Source organism: Mastomys coucha, unplaced genomic scaffold (assembly GCF_008632895.1).
Source record: "Mastomys coucha isolate ucsf_1 unplaced genomic scaffold, UCSF_Mcou_1 pScaffold21, whole genome shotgun sequence".
Lineage (NCBI taxonomy): Eukaryota > Metazoa > Chordata > Mammalia > Rodentia > Muridae > Mastomys > Mastomys coucha.
Genome location: NW_022196904.1, coordinates 108139379 through 108157430, shown reverse-complemented (window position 1 = coordinate 108157430; position 18052 = coordinate 108139379). Strand labels below are relative to the sequence as shown.

The 18052-nt window shown below is 44.3% G+C and overlaps 1 protein-coding gene across 1 annotated transcript in view; it reads left to right on the top strand.

The window, feature by feature from the left end:
* Gpr139 (G protein-coupled receptor 139) overlaps positions 1-18052 on the top strand; it is a 44445-nt gene that overhangs the window by 777 nt on the left and 25616 nt on the right. The window lies entirely within an intron of this gene.

Below are 18052 nucleotides of genomic sequence, written 5' to 3'. Positions count from 1 at the left end.
GATCTCATCCCTGAGGGTCCCAGAAGGGCTGCATGAGACTTGACCGCAGTTTCTGGGCAGAAAGCCTAGGGAAGGCTTCTCTCCAGCTTTTGCCCCACTCTGTCACCTCAGCTGAGAACACTTCTGCCACACTCGTACTTCCCTGCCTAAGCTAATGCTACATAAAGCTTAAACCTTGATCATAGCTTCTCAGGTTCAAGAAACAACGAGATGAGCCCTTACTATCCACTATCTGCCCTAGGGAAAAGGTGTCTCCCAGGGGCTTAGAGGGGTCAAGGGGTGCCTCTGGGTCTGGGATGTATGGGGCGACTGTGCAGGGATGCGCGCCCTGGCACCTCAGAGGGTGGCAGTCTCCTTGAGTTTATGTCTGCTTCCTCTGAGGGCTTTGCCTCCAGGTCAACCACAGTCCTCCCTACGCCGGCAGCTCCCAGCGCTGCAGATGACTGGCTGGCTGGTCCCACATCTTAATGTCCTTTGGAAAGTGAAGCTGAGACTTGTAGTGAATTCCTGAAGAGAGATGAGCTGCTGAGGGAGGAGGGGTGTGTGCCTGGGCTATGAGGGAGAGCAACTTGGACCAGGAAGCACAGCCTCCATGCTCCCTGTGGTGATGGGGTTGGCTTCAATTTGGGGGTCTTTGGTTAGTTCTGTCATCCACACAATGTCATGGACATTCCTGGAGTCACAAACAGAAAGAAAAGGAGAGCTAGAGACAGAAAGGCTCAGAAAGAGAAAAATCCCTATTCAAGCTAGACTGCAAGCCTCAACCACTTATCACCTCTGCCCCAAGAACTTGAGCATCCTGGGATCTTGAGAAGCTGGGCCTCAGTCTTCTGGAGATCTGAGCACCCTCTCCTCCACAAACCTTTAGGGAATCCGGAGCCTGTGGAAGGATGGTCTCCAGCAATCTCCCAGCACAAGCAAGCACAAGTTTCCTAACATGGGCCCTAAGCCCCATGTGGAGAGAAACTCTCTCCCTAACCTATGCCTCCCTAGAAGAGGGGCCGCACCTCTGTGCACCCTGTCAGGTAGGGGACTCCTATAATTACCTGGAACTGAAATTGATTTCCGTCCAAGTTGCACCTCCCCCTCCTGCCCTCCAAAGCCTGTCCCCAGAGCTTTCTATTGGGACATCAGTTTTTGAGAGGCTGGTTTATATGTGATGCCTGATGAAGTGAAGAAGAGCTAGAGCCCCCCTCTTCCTCAGCACCCTCTCGTCAGAGTGTAACCCCCTTCCTGACCATTCCATCTCCCCCACTGCTGTACTAGCCAATCACTCTGGGGCATTCTCTAAGCTGAAAAGACAAGGAGGAGGGTGACCTCCAAGAGTCCAAAACAGGACATGAGGTTAGGAGAGCAGAGAATGCTGACTGTCAATGACCTCAAGTCAAAGTGTCATGAACGGTCACAGTCTAACTCTTATGAATGAATGGCCATGGTCTTTTCTATCCATAGCTTTGGCACAGTATACCAGGCACTGTGTTTAGCATAGGGTTAGCCCAGGGCTAAGGGTTATATGTTATATGGTTATAAGGGTTAGCCCAGGGCTAAGGGTTATATTTAAGAGAGAGAAAGGTTGAGATCTGAACTTGGTGTGGATGTATTTGTAGACTTAGCTAAGAGTTTTTACCCCTTATACTGTGTGCTAATACTAGGGATGTGCCAAAGAGCTCCAAAGGGTCTCCAGGGGCCTGGACTCATAGAACTCATGAATGGAAGCTTCGGATTTTAGAACAGCAGCTGAAGCTAGGGGTCAAGCTTCCTAGAGAAGGGGGAGGGGGAGATCAATCTTAGCCAAAACTATGGTGGACTGTTAGCAACTTGGAAGTCTGGTTCAAAGACAGAGTCCTTGCCATTCTTTTAAAGCAATGGTTCTCAACCTGTGGGAGTCGAATGACCCTTTCGCAGGAGTCATGTGAGACTATCAGAAAAAAGCAGAAAAGTTATGATTCATAACAGTAGCAAAATTACAGTTATGAAACAGCAACAAAAATACTTCTGTAGTGGGGGGGAGGAGCATCACCACAACATGAAGAACAGTAATATTAAAGGGGTCACAGCCTTAGGAAGGGTGAGAACCACTGTTTTAAATCCATACAGGAAAGCAAGCATGTCCCAACAAAAGAGAGTGCAGACAGAGGATTAATCCAGCCTCCACCAGAGTCAGGTGGTGTGGTGGCCCTGAGCCTCAGTTTCTATCTCAGTAAAACGGACATTATGAGAGTGGCAAAAGGGACAGCTTTGGAGAAGTTGAGGAAGTGATTAAGCGTGTGGCTCTGTGACTGTCACATGTACCGACTGACACTGTATGGCTGCAGTCATAATTGTCATCCCATGGGTTGTCAGGAAAGCACAACCCACAGAGGGCTCAGGAGGTGCCCAGGGGCAAGCACTTAGTCTGGCATGTGAACCCTGCAAGTTCACTATGGTGGTCTCCTCCTTAACCCAGAGTGACCATCAGTTAGCAAGCCCTTGTCACCACTGCTGATGGAGAGACACAGCCTTGAGGGGTTCGATGTAACAGTGGGCAGAACACCAGCCTTGCTACTATTGTTGAAAACTGAGATTTTAATTGAGTCACTCTTCCCAGCAGTGAACTCACTCCCAAGTTTTCCAAATCCCCCCAGTGCTGTTAGAGATGTGAGTGGAAATGGAGAAGCGGGTGGGGAATGGCTGGCTATTTGCCAAGAGGGATCCAGTAATTACAGGAAAGTGGCAGGTGTCTCTGGCCACATACAGGCACATAGCAACCAGAAAGAGCTTGAAAAAACGAAGCCACGTGGCCCAGCCCCCTACTTTAAGTAATTGTCTATGTGGACCAATGTAACCAGCTTGACTGGAGTCCAAGGAATTCCTATATGGACAGAGCTAACCACTCAAGGAATTCTTAGCTGTCAGTTCCACAGTTTGCCCCATCGGTAAAATGGGTTAAAAGTCAAGTGTAATTACCTTCCCGGGTAGCATCTATTAATGAAGATACTCCATGTGAAAATAGCTTAAGTCATACCTGTGGTCTCAGCTACTCACAAGACAGGGAGATTTCTTGAGATGAGAAGTTGAAAGGCAGCTTAGGCAGCATAGCAAAACCTTACCCCACAAAACATTCAGGATAGTGTCTGGTTCAAAAAAGGCTCATTTTACTCAGGGCCTTCTCCACACCATATCTTTTCACACACAGATGCATGTGAACCTATTTTATAGCTGAGTAAACTGAGGTACCGAGAAGTGCTGCATCTGCCATACAATCATAGCGTCAAACCACAGATAAACGCGCCTGTACATTCTGTTGAGTTGTACTTCCTCCCTCCCCCCAGGAAGCTGTTTTGACTAACCTTGCTCCCCTTAGCAAAGAACCCTATCCTTCATAGAGCTCCATCCGTTTCTCTCCCTCCTCCTCCTTAAGTGAGGAAGATACTTCTTATTTCTCAAGGCACCGGAGTTAAGTAGGCAAAGCTAGTGCTGATTGGCTGAGTGGAGACGAAGCATCCTAAACAGAATGGCACAAGGACGGAGGAAACTATGAACTGAGTGCCGGGGTGCGGGGAGGGGGGGAAGACCGCAAGGGGGTGATGGGTGAGCCGCTCTGATAAGGAAGGAACGGTGCAAAATTAAATGGAGATTTGAAAGATTTGTTAATTTTACATGCCCCAGACATGAAGGAAAGCAGAGTGAGGAAGAAGATGGTGGCTGAAAATGGCACCCCACCCTACAGGAAGGAAGGTTTCCACAGCTGCCTAGCAGGGTGATGAGATCTGTCACTGGTGGCTGGGATGAGAGGAAGGCAACCTGACACACGGTAGTTACCATGGTTGTTAACCAAAGGTAAGGCTACTAAGTGGCCCCGTGACTGGGCTGAGCTATGCAGTGCAGATAACGTTTTCTTTAATACACAAGCAGCTTGAATGAGAGAGGGTGTGGAGAACAGGCTAAGTGTGAGAAGATGAAAGCAGAACCCCTGAGATATGGCCTGGCCTTGATGCTTATACCCTGTGTAACTATGGGCAAGAGACACTAACTAATCGGTGCTTCTATTTCCCGGTCTTTAAAAATGGAACGGTGACGATGATATTCCATACTACTGTGTTGTGAAGACTGAGTTAAGCACTAGACACATTTTGAGCACAGTAAGCACTCCATACGTTACATTATCATCATTTGAAATGTGGAGAAATTTCCCAAATGGTTTGGTGACACCGGCTTTACCCTATCATCAAAATAAGACTGGCATTATAAGAAAATAAAACTGTAAGCCAATAAACAGAAATGGCCAAGTTACTCTTAACATACTCTTGTAGTGAAAACTCATCAGTGATAAAGGGAAGTTCTTTAATGGGAAATGAAATCCACAAATAACTCAGGGCTTCCATCACACTCAGGGGCTCCCGCACTCCACACGATCTGGAGCCAGGCAGGAAGAAACGCCTTCCTCATTCCCACTCAACATGGTACTGGAAGTTTGGGCCACTGGAATCAGGCTAGAAAGAGAAACAAAGGAATTCAGAAATAAATAGATCCAATAATTTCTATTCACAGATGCTAGAAAAGCCTTCATGGAAAACTTAAAAGATATCACAGAAAAGCTCCTAAGAACTAACCAGGGGCTCCGATGTGCTTGCAGATTCCGTGATTAATGTATAAAAACCAACTGCTGTTGCTATCCACCAGCAATGAATAATTCAAAATTAAAAACTGAAAAAAAAACTTCAATAGAATTCCAAGCCCCCCTGTAGAATTTAAATGCTCATTCCCAGGAAGTAGCCCCTTCCAGAAGCTGAAGAACAGAGGGTCTACTTGAAACATAATGGCATCCATGGGGCTTGAAACCCTCAAATTAAACGGTGGCACAGACTGACGTGCCTCCCTTCCACTGCTTCCCCTTGCTCCCCAGTGTTTAATACCTCATCCCACAGGTGACCACGGCTACTGTACCTTCATTTCCTATGGCCTCTTTTAAGGCACATTAGTGCATTAAGCAACTCTAAGTCAAGAAGCTCAACTCTCCTTCCTAGCTCTGCCTGAAATGAGCACATTACACAGTGACTTACCTTTTCCATTTCATCTACCATATCAATCATTTGCAACAGAATGTATGAAATTTGGCATTCCTTTATACGGCTATACAGCATTCCTCTACATTCCTGCATCTGAGTGCATGGGCACGCACACACACACACACACACACACACACACACACACACACACACACAGCATTTCTAAACAGCCCTGAATGCTGTATCTAATTCACCCTGTATCCTGTATGTGTCATACTCAGGCACAGTTGACCACAGGATCCCTCACACATGAGCCAGACAAAAACAGATTCAGAATTCTAGGTTGCAGGCTACTCTGGCAGTATCTGACTATATGACCTTGAGAGGTCATTCTTGACGGGGCCATCAAATCCACAAAAGAAACAGTTTCTGCCTGAGCTCTAGTTGGAGACATGAACCTTAGATGGGATATAGCAATCCAGATGTGTGGAAGCAAACTCATGGTGCAGCTCTACTGGAAGCTGCCCATCATGGTCTTGAGATGGGGTCCAGAGCAATTACTTTCTAGACAGCAGTTTTTGCAGCCCTGTGAGCATCACTTTGGATGTGGATTATTATATCCTGTGTCTATTCCAGCCTTAAGAATAACACAACACCTCTCTGAGCACAGGCTCTTCCATCTACAACAGTGGGATATCAAGGCTGTTGTTAGTGAAGCAGTAGTTTCTGATATCTTACTGCCTGAATTCGAATCCTGGCTCCTTTACTTAATCATCTGCTACTTTGGACAAATCTCTCACCTTCTCCAAACCTCAGCTTCCTCAGCCATGAGGAAGATATTAACAGTGCCTGTTCCAAAGGGCTACTTAGGAAATGAATTAAACTGTGAAAATCCTTAGTTCCATTCTTGGCATGCTTGCTGACACTTGGAGTCTGATAATGTTATTAACCTTGTGGTTCTTACATTGTTGCTGGGATAATGAGAAATAAAACATACAAAGACTTCTCACAGCCCCTCACACATGCCTGGAGATCCATAAACTATGGACATTGTTTCATTGTCTAATGTGCCCATGTGTTCAAGCCATGTCTATGTCCTATAGGCATGCTTTGTACATGGGTCTTTTCCATAAGTACATTTTTCTATTCACAATAATGATAAAACTGTGCCTTAGAAAGAAGAATAACCCCACAAGTTAGCAATAAACCCCTTCGTAAGCCTAGGGAATAGGCCTTCCTAAAAGGCTTACCTGGATTTCTGTGAAACTTTCAGAAATAGTATTGGTTGATGCCAGCAAACATGAGCAAGTACCACTTTTTGTTGCCTGGAGGAAGAATCCAGAGTCATGAAAAAGGAAGGGCCCCATCAGCAAACTTCCATGTGCAGCATCTGAGAGACATGGGCAAAGCCTGGAATGAAGATGCCAACCCATCTTAATAATCTGTGGCTCTCACATGATACCTACTGTGTGCTGGACATTTGTCAAGGCACTTCTCATGTGTGAACTTATTTAATTCTTATGATGAGTCTTTGAGCCTGTGTGCATCATGAACCATTTTCAGGTGAGAATTTTGGGTCACCCAAGTTCACACAGCTGGGAAAATGGCAGAACAGCCCTGTGTGCTGTTACCCAGCTTTATCATGAAAAAATGATCACACACACACACACACACACACACACACACACACACACTCACACCAAGATGACAAGTGGGACTCAAGTGGAGGTGACCACAGGAAAGACTAGACTAAGTGTCAAAAAGTCCTCTGCCACTTGGCTTTCTGGTCAACAACTCAGTTGCTGGTCAGTTGCCAAATTGTTCCAAAACCTAGAGATCCAGATTTATGTGAAACACCCAATGTTTCAGTGTTGGCAACTAATTCAATATATATATATATATAAATCCTGTGAGCCAACACTTCCTGAGCCAAACCAAACACATCTTTTACTTTAGCCCACCAGCCTGCTGACTTACAACCTGGTATGGGAAAGCTACAAGAATCATCAAGAAACACCAGTGTGGATCAGGGTAGAAAATAAAACATTCCATCTAGATGGGAATAATCCAGGAGACCCAAAGAAATATGTGGCCAAAGGAAGGCATGCCAACTTCCTGATCCAGAGAATTAGCATAAGCTAGAGAAAACTTCTCCAAGAAATACTACAAACTGCGTGTTGACAGTCCTTGGAACACAGACACATCATTTTGGGAAACAGAATAGTACTTCAAACCTGCCATCATGGGGAATTAGGATGTGGGATGCCAACATATATTCGAATTATAATCTCATGGCTTCATGTTAACAGGACTGTGGCAAGTGACCACCATGCTCAGCCCATAGAAGGGGCACAATGCCTTTCTCTCAGGATGTATGGCATGGATGCAATGAGATTACTCAGGGCTAGCATAGGGCATGGTAGCTGTCAGTCCATGGCTTCTGGGTAGTTTGGATTTGTGTTTTGTCTTCTTTGCTGAGGCCAAATACCCCCATTTCAAAAAATGAGGAGTTGAGGCCTCTCCTGAAGCTTCAGGGCCAGGATAGGTGGGGTCTTCAACAGAATTCAGCCTCCTGGTCTTGGCTCCCTTTTCTCAGTCAGCTGCCACTGATGCCCAGGTACAAGTGAGTGATCAGGGTAAAGACAGGTAGGCTGCAGCCAATGCACAGTGACCACCTGGCATCTAGACTAGTTTTTAATAGTACCCATGTATAGCATCTGTTCCTTCTCTTAAACTTCCTGATTCCATCAAAGGAATATCTCAGCTTGGCACAGTGTGTCTTTAACACCTCCTCAGTATGTGCTAAGTCTCCTGGGCACAGCACCTTGGCTGGCAGTAGCATCTGTCTTAAATCTAATGTTCGTCTTTCCTGTTATTCCATGTTTCCCCTAGTGCTAGGAATCGAACCCATAGCCTTGCCCTAGGCAAGTGCCATACCACTGAGCCACACCCAGGTCATGGGTTTGTTTTTCAAGCTACCTGTTCTTTACAACAAGGAGGCTAGCTTGTGAGTCATGGCTCTGTGTAGTGTGACACACTGACGCCAGCCATGTAAGGCTATCTAGCACTTGACATTGGACGAGTGCAAGTGAGATGCTGAATTTTTTTTATTTCATTTCAATTAATTTGCAATTAAAATCTGATCTTTCAGTTATTATAAAATAACTGTCTGGTTGGGACAACTCGGGTATGAATTTATTCATTCAGCTCTGTTTTGTGACCTCTAAATAGAGGTCAAAAAAAAATCAGCACACACAGAGAGATGCAGTGCCAACTGTGAACTCCACATTGGATTCTGAAGACTTAGCACAGGGAAAAGAAAGTTCAACATCTCAATAGCTCACATGAATTGTGTACATTGGGGGTATGTGGTTAATATATAGTGTTAAACTTTTGTTTCTCTTTTTTTTATCATTGTGGTTACTAAAATTTAACAGAATGTATGATTCATATTACATTTACATTACATTCTCCTTCGAGATGGAGTGTTTTGTTTTCTACTGTGATCCACACTGCTGTTTCTTGATGATTCTTGCAGCTCTCCCATCCCAAGGTTATAAGTCAGCAGGCTTCTGGGGAACATTGTAATATAAACGTGTAAATCTGGGAGCTGGGAATGGTGGATTGCTCCTGTCATCTCAGTACTGGGGAAGCCGAGATAGGCAGATTATCAGGTGTTTGAGGCCAGCCTGATCTACATAGAAGAATCCAAATTAGCCTAGACTACAAAATGAGTCAGCCTCTTCCCCCCTCTCCCAAAATAATACATTTAAGAAAAAAAGACAAACAATTTTCAGACAAAATACAAAGTAAACAATATAAGAGGTGAAGCGACTTTTAAACGCAACAAAAATTCCAAGGCCCATGGACATGGGTACCTCAGCAGGTTGGGTCACTGTAACAGAAGTATCACAGGCTCATGGCCTGCGGCACCAGAAGTTTATTTTCTCACTACTTTCCGGGTGCTAAAAGTTCAAGATCATGAAACCAGCATGCTCTGACTCCAGAGAGGGCTCTGTGCATGCTGCAGATGACCAACTTCTTGTCAGTGGCAAAGGCAAAGAGTGTGCTGGGGCCCTTTTGTAAAGACACTGATCCACCATCCTGACTTCCTCACCTCTCAATGTCTAGGATTTAGAGGTCAATTTAGGAATGTAGGAGGACAGGTGTAGGAGGACAAGGACACTCCCACAGCAGAACCACAACTAAAGTCTGGGGAAACTCAACAAATGCAATACTCTGAATAGAAAACCTGACACCAAAAGACCAAACCAGCTCCTCATCCAGACACAGTTGGACCCAGATCCCAAATCTTGTGTGTTTTGGTCATTATAGCACAAGAAATTGCTGCCCACTCTCAACACCTACACCACCCCCAAGAAATGCAAAGAAGATGGAGCACAGGGTGGGTCCTCTACAGGATAAAGAAGGGAGAATCTCTATGTGGATGATCAAGTACCTTTGCTTTCTAGAGTCTGGATGGAGAATGTCCTGGCTCCTTTTCCATAAAGGTTACAATAAGCTGACATACATTACAAAGAAGTGAAGGACTTTTCTCTCCAGATGTGTGCTTTCATTTTTGCCCCAGCTAAGAGAGGATAACAACTCAGAAAGCATTGCCAGGTACTGGGCACTGTGTTAGCTGCGTGACAAGCTGCCAAAGACTCATTCCTTTCTTTGTAACATTGACATCCCACCAAATACACCAAGCTAGTGTGCAAGATCACACCGTGCACACCACAAGATATGAGCAAACCACGCATGTGTAAAGCTTCAGCTGTGCCAATGCCAGTGTACTGTGAGAGTTTATCACTGAAGAACTTGACCCAGACCAAGAGGCCTAGAAATGCTTCTCTTCTGAAGAAATATTTCAAGTTATTTCAAATAGAATGACAGGAAGGGAAAAGGAGGAAGAAGGGGGGAAAGGAAGGGAAGACAAGAAAGGGGAGGGGAAGAGAGGAAAAAGAGAGGAAGGGAGGAATAGAGAGAGGGGGAAAGGAGAGAGAACAAAGCAAACAAGCTGGGCCAGGTCTCTGGCAGGAAGGGACAGAATAAACCAGGACAGAAGGAAGGCCAGACCATCTAGAATGACAGGGAGTGGGAGCAAGGAGAGAGGCACAGGAAGCCAGCCCATTACAAAGCCCGGGTGAATTGCTCTGAGCTGGGATGAGCCATTTTCCGAGGTCTAAACCAATGCATCCGCCAGTGACTCCGCTCTTCCTTACTTGCCAGAATGCTTGGCAGTCAGCAGAGCTGGGGGAATTGCTTTTCTGCTACAGGCATTTCTTATCATTTCAGCTAAGTGCAAAGCAAGCTATCAGCCCTATCATTTGAACCAAGGGACTCCAGCCAGACACACAAACATGCAGATGTGACACACAGAGAGACGCGCAGAGATAGGCACACACCAGGCTCGTGCATGCACACATGGATACGGCATGCAGAGACACGTGGGAACTCAATCCTCTGCACATACATGTGCACACACATGCCTCACCCAAAGATGTAGAATGGTCTATGACTCTATCCTGGCTACAGCTCCCTAGTTTTAGCACTCACAGCCTCACCTCCAAAGTTCTTCAGAATACTCACCACACAGACACACAGATACACACATACACACACACACATGCATGCACACACACACACACACACACACATCTGTGCTTCTGTGAAGAAATACAGTGGCTTCTCTAAAATGTGTGGATAAATACAGCACTTGGAAGTTCCAGAGAGAACAGGGCCATAAACTGGATAAGGCTGAGCATTTCCTACATCAGTGGTTCTCAACCTTCCTGATATTTCAACCTTTTAATATAGTTCATCAAGTCGTCGTGACCCACAACCATAAAATTATTTTAGCTGCTACTTCATAACTGTAATTTTCCTGCTATTATAAATTGTGATGTAAATATCTGATATGCAAGGTATCTGATATGTGATCCCTGAGAAAGGGTCATTTGATCCCCAAAGGGGTCTTAACTCAACCCACTGGTTGAGAACGACTGCTAAAGAAATCCAAGGTCCATAATCCTGCCCCTCACAGCATATGCTCCCATATCATATCTTTCTTCCATGTTCTGAACCTTTCCTATATTGGACATGCCCTATATGTTAGGAACAACAAAGAATGCCAGGAGGTCCTTGCACTTCTCCATAGCACTTAAGAGACGAATGACAAGCCGGTAAGCAAATGCATAAACAAAACCACTTGAGGTACTGATGTGCACGTTGGAAATCATGTCACAGGGAAAAGTGGCAGGAAACTACACAATATGCCAGGAGACAGTGATGTTTGAGTGAAGTCTGAAGAGCAAGAAGGCACTACTAACTGCAGGGAGCACCAGGAGCGGACATGACAGGTAGCAGGAACAGACATGGTGGAAGCCCAGAGATAATGAATGAGCCAACACCGAAGGCCAGTGGCTGGATCACACTGAGCTGGGGGTGGGGGGGAAGGTGGTCAGAGATGAGAGCACATGCTGTCTTGTAAAGGTGCTTTGATTGTGCAACTTGGTTGACAGTGGTGGAAGAAAGACTTAAAAGAGGGCATGGACCATTGCAGCAGAAGAGACCTCAAGGACACAGGCAGGAAAGAGGGACCTGTGCACAGCATGCACAGTACAGCCATTGGGACTCAGCAGGAGCGAGGATCAGAGATCATATCATGGCCACCCTTGCACATCCAAAATCTGCCCCATTCATGATCAGTTGCAGATTCCAGGGAAGACAGAGACAGCCAGGGGGTGATGCACAAGTCCATGATGTCCTCAAACCCCAAGGACATTTCTGCCTGACTCTTGGGAGCTATGGGTAAGTTCCCATGGAACAAGGGACAGCTGACAGTTTGACTGTGGATAAGTCCCGCTTATGATCAAACTGTGGGTGGCAAGAATCACAAGCAGAGAGAAGACAGAGCCTACTCTGAGTTGTCACCTGACAGAGGTGAACAGGATGGAGAAGGTCACCTTCAGCATTGTCATTTGATAAACGAGTGGGATGAAGTTCTGGCTAGCCAGGCAGAGGGACACTGTCACCATGACTGCATTCAGCTCTAATGATACAAAATCTGGCAAGGAATTTCTACCCCAAAACTGAGGTAGAAATTCCAAGAACATCTTGTATGAATAGATGTAGCACAAGAAATGGCGGGGCTGGCTGCTTTCTGGATCTTCTCAGCATAAACCTGGCCACAGGAGGTTGTCCCTTGAGATAAGATGTGTTTTATGGTTCTGAGTACTAAATACCCACCTCAAAATGTTAGTCAGATGTGTGCTGGTTCTCTCTCTCCTTAGCCACCCTCACTTCTTTTCTTAAAGACATTTAAATCAGCCCCAGCACTGCCCCCCTCCATCCATCAGGAATCATTCTGAAACGTAGGAAATGCCCGCTTAAGCGTCCTTCAATAACATCTTCCCTTAAGTAACACCTGGAGACCAAGCATAGCAATCTATAGTTCTAAATATAAGCATGGCTGCATTTAGGGGGTAGACTAAAGGATCATGTAGTCATGGCCAAGACAGCAGGACTATACAACAGGACACAGTCTCCAGAATTATCTGCATTTCTCCTGATGAAACTTCCCACGCTGTTACCTAAAGCTTAGAGCGGAGACCAATAGCCTCCTTAGGGCCAGGCTTATGCTACGTAGACCCCCATACCTCTCTTCATTGCCTTCCAGCACACAAGGTTTTTTTATGTCTAATATTTTTCCCCTCACTTTGCCTCTAAAGAAATTTAAGTTGGTCATTTTTATTCTTGCCTCCTATTTATTTACATGTACTGTGTGCATCACATGTAAACACACACACACAAGCATTCACATGCACACATGCATACACACACACACACAATCATGTCATCACAATTTGACCTTACTGCACTTCTTCAGACATTCTAAATGAGTTTCTTATAAAAATGGAAGTTACAGTATCTGGATTTGAGTTCCATCTGGACTTCCTGTCTGTGTGTAATTAACATCTGTAAATTTCTATCTCCTCGTATGTAGCATAGGGAGAATGCCCATCTGGCTGAGGGCAGTACATGAGACAATGTGCACAACAGACATTCAACAACAAATAGAAGATTTCCTTTCTTAAGCCACACAAGGATTTCCTATCAACTACCCATGGGGGCTATTCAAGCTGCATCATGAAAAACTAAGTTCAGTTTTACAAGATCCAACTTTCAGTTAGGTAGAAAAACAAGGGAAGGAAAGACAAAATGAGCATGACGCATGCTCTTTGCCTTTAAAAACTCACATGCTTATAAAACCAAACAACAAATCAAAAAGTATAACAATAGGTGACTTATTTTACATTAGGGGTGGGGTGCTGGAGAAGTAAGGTGTTTAAATTCCTCTGGGGATTCAAAATAAGAGGGGTTTGTCTTTGCCTGGGAATGTCAAAAAGATGTCAAATTAGACTAGGAGTCCTTGACAGTAGTCATAGCTTGCACTCAAATTTCCTCTGATGGTCCTTGGCTCGTAGTTATGAGTTGGAAAGTATTGGATGGATGGATGGATGGATGGATGGATGGATGGATGGATGGATGGATGGATGGATGGAGATAGGCGGATATACAGATGGGTTTATGAGCGGACAGGTGGGTAAATAGGTAGATATATGGAAAGAGAAGTAGATAATTGCCTTTCAAATTTTAATAATGCAATTTCCATACCAGCCTCTAAAAAACTTGAGACATTGCAACTGTAAGAATCTTCCTTATATAAGCAGCAGCAGAGCATTTACTGAGTACTTAATATCTGCTAGGCATTTTGCTCCATGACACCTCACTTAATATTCACTGCTATTCCTAAGAGCCTGGCACTTCCATCATGTCTACTTAGCAGATAAGGAAGCAGATTGTAAAAGAAAGTGACCTTCCCAAGGTCACCCAGCCAACAGGCAGCAGAGCTGAGGTGAGATGAGTCTGCCCATCATGTTCTGTGCTTGTCCATGAGCCTGCTGCAGATGTTGGCATTCAGGGCACGGGACAAGACAAATGCTGTGTCTACTGACCTCTGTCTTGGTTCACCCTTCCATCCTGGTCTTTGCAGACATTCTAAGGAACTATGTCTTTCTTTTTGACTGAGGACTCTCCTAATGTTCCCTTTGCCCTCTCCCTAAGCAGATGGTTTAATTACTTGAAATCATTTTTTTTAAACCAAGGACATACAGGTGAATTTCCTTTCCACTCCATACTAAGTTACAAAATTGAAATTGTGTTGCTTTTTATTTTTATAAGCCAGTATATTGTAATCAAACAATTCTCCAAAAATACCTTTCCTCGTCCAGATCCAAAGTTTCCCTCATCACCCATAAAGGGGTTCAGTGTCAGGCAAGACTCAGAATTCTAAATCCAGTCCATGTAGAGACTGTTCATTGGCCACCTAGTCCATGCCAGATTGCTATCCCTAATGTTTATAGAGTTATCAGTAAGAAACACTAACATTAATATAGTAGTGACCAATATGCAAAGTAAATTAAAACTTACAAAGAACTCATCCATTATGAAACAGAAGCTCAGCAGAGTTAAGTGGCTTCCCTGAACAACTTTTAGAAGGCAGAGTTAAAACTGCAGCTATATGCCAGGACATCAAAGCCAGAGCTATACCTTCCTTGACTCATGCAAGCCCACCCTGTGAATCTTGAGGGGATTTTCCATTCTCCTTTCCCTTGTGAATTCTCTACTAGCTGCAGTGCCACAGAGGCAGATAAAGCTGGGCTTCTGCTCTTGGGCAAGGAACGGTCTAGTTGAAGAGATGAAGCTAAGTATGCCATGGGCCAAAAATGTGTCTTGCCAGCACCAGTTGTGGGTTGGTGGCAGTGCTGGCGAGAGGGTGGGAAGAGGTAAATGTGTTCTCGCTGGATTCACCCTCATACCTTCTGAAACCCACCATGCCTTGCATATGCTGACCACAAATTCATTCATCATCACATACAGGCTAATGAGATTTATACCTAAGCAATGTCAAATAACCTTTGTCCTTACTTGTAAGATATGTCGTGTCCCTGTCCAGTAGGCAAAAAGTAAACTGACAAACTATTAGTATGCCATGGGGAGCATTCAATACTTAAGTTATGTTTTACCTTTTACAACACCCTTTGTGTGTGGCATTGATTCTTACCATGCAATAGAGTGGTTCACTTTAGAGAAAAATCTCAGGATGATCTCACAGCCCCAAAGAGTGGCCACTCCTATATTCATTGCTCGCCACATCCCTACATAGCAGTGGCAACAGCTGAAACACAACAAGATTGCTGGAACTTTACCAGTAGAAACTAAGCTAACTCATTTGCTGCAATCAGGACCCGGCTGACCAGAATTGGCATCACTGTTACAGAAGAGCTCTCAGAAGCAAGTGATGGAACAGTTTATTTTGGCTCATGGTTTTGGAGAGCTCAGCTTTCACAGTGGGGTCGGGGCATGGTAAAGTAGAACTGTTCACATCATGGTGGCCAAGAAGCAGAGGGGAGGGAAATGCTAGGGCCCTCTGGCTTTCTTCGCCCTACCTTTGCCTTATCCAGGTCCACAGCCCCTGAGATGGTCCTGCCCACATTCAGAGAGGGTCTTCTCTTCATTTATCTTTTCTGGATTCACACTAAGCAGAAGTCTATCTCAGTTCCTAGGTGGTTCTATATCCTGTCACATGCCAATTAAGATTAATCATCATAATAACTAATGTTGACTGAGTGCCTACTCTGCACTGGGCTCTATTTTAAGTACCTTACATGAACTGACTGGTCTCATCCTTCTAAATCCATGAAGTAGACATTAATTTTTTGGATTTATTTTTATTCCTATTTATATGAATTTTTACCTACATGTACGTAAGTGGACTACATGTGTCCATGGTGTCCCATGGAAGACAGAAGAGGATGTCATATCTCCTAAGACTGGAGTTTCAAATGGTTGTGAGCCACCATGTGGCTGCTGGAAACAGAACCCAGGTCAATTCACAAAACCAACAAGTGCTTTTTTACCATCTACTCAGCTCTCCAGCCCTACATAGAAACTATTAATAAAACAGAAGCACAAAGTTGACTGTCAATGGTCCTAGCAATACTGTGGCAACGCCATGCTTCCAAGCTACCCATCAGACGCTGTAGCCTTGGCTCTTATTTGCATCGTGATGTCAAGGGGTAAATGTTAGTATTTCTCTCAGAAAAACAGATTTTGATTTCAACATCACCCAAATAGGCGTTTCGTTAAAGCCAAAGCCCCTCTCTTCAGACATGGATATAGGACTTTGAGATTCCGTCTTTGGGCATGCAAGAGTATCTCCACCCACCAGGAAGAAATGTTTTCCCTAAGAGTCCTAACAAAAAGAGTGATATTTAATGTTTTCATGGGTGGGTAGGATTGGAAGCACATTTTTCACTCTGGTAAGAGTCAGGAACTAATAGTAGAGATGTATGTGACATTGTGAGACTTTGGCCACCAGCCAAACTCTTTGAGGATCCAGGAGACAAAATACAACCAAGATAGGAAGAAAGCACTGTCTCTCCCCCTGCTCCAGCTGTAGCTATCCTCTGGTAGGTGGCTAGGCTGTGTGCATGGAATCTTCCCAGTATACTTTCTGATCAGTCATGGCTGATGGTCCCCTTTGGTCCTCTTTTCTTCATTCCTCTTGTGACTTTTCAGTTGATCCTTCTGTGTTTTGGAGACTATAACTATCTTTTCTGCAATTAATAATTGCAAATATCATTATAATTTTAATTATAGTTATAGTAGCTTTTTCCTCTTGTTGTTAGTTTTATCTATGACTCTAATAAGTATGTAAATTTGGATTCTATATTAGAAATATTAGTGTATATTATAAATATACACTATATAAATTAGTTCTACCTATAGTATTTTGTTAGAATGGGGGAAAAGATTAAGTTTTTCACCAAACACAGACCGAATGGCTTTGAAGACAGTAGACCCTACGTAGAGAGAAGATACCTCTATGGCAATTCATATGGAATGTGGGTACCTAGACTCAGATGCTACATTCTGAAAGAATATTTGTCACCAAGTACTGCTGTGCATAGGGTATCAGGCTACAGGCTGGGCACATGTCCCTGAACAAGACAGAAGGACACAACTCTCCTTGTGAGTGCTCCAGTATCATGACCGCAAATAAAAGAGACAACTATATATGAGTAAAAGTATTTTGGTGAAGAATTAACTGGATGTGGTCTTACGGGCAGACAGCAAAATATTACCCCAGGATGCTAAACCTGGCTGTGAAATCAATAATAACCAGGAAACTGGCTGAATTTTTATTAGCTTCTAAAATCTATTATAATCTATTTATCTGAGAATGGGAAGAGATGAGAGCAATGGAATTAGAGTTTTTCATGTATGAATGCTTTTGAGAATGCGGATTCAAGAGAAATTAGCAGCTATTTTAATTTTCTACTATCTTGTTCCCCATACCAAATCAGGCTACCTCCAAAATATCTCATGATAATTAACATTTGCCTAACGCTTTTCCGGTTTGCAAAGCCGATTCACAGGCATTATCTCCGACAGTCCCCAAAACAACCTTGGAAGTTCGCAAAGCAATTTCACCGAGGTTATCACACTGGGCTCTTGAATGCTCATCCTTCATTCCCCTGCGGTCCACACGCCAGCCATGCCTGTCCTCTTACAGCTCTGCAACCACGGCATGCGTTCACACTTCTGTGGCTTTGCACTTGTGACTCCACCACCAGGAAAGACACCCACTCTTTTCTAGTTTGACCAGAGTGCCTTTATTCATTTTGAGGAATCAGAAAGCAGGGAAAGGGCAGGGTCCCCTAAAATGGTGAATGTTGGTACCCATGATAGGAGCTGCCCAGTGGAAATGAGAGCAAACTTTCTGACTTGCAGATTGTGTGGATATCAAGCTGTGGTGCTTCCTTAAAGAATCATGGCAACTGACATATTGCAATTGGGGAAGGCATGGGTTCAAATTTAGACTGCTACTTAGTAAGAAGTGACCTTGAGGCAGTCACTAAAGCTAAACCCAAATGTTCTCCATTACAGGAAGGATCTAATAAACCCATCTCCAGAGTGAGGGGCACAACAGTGAT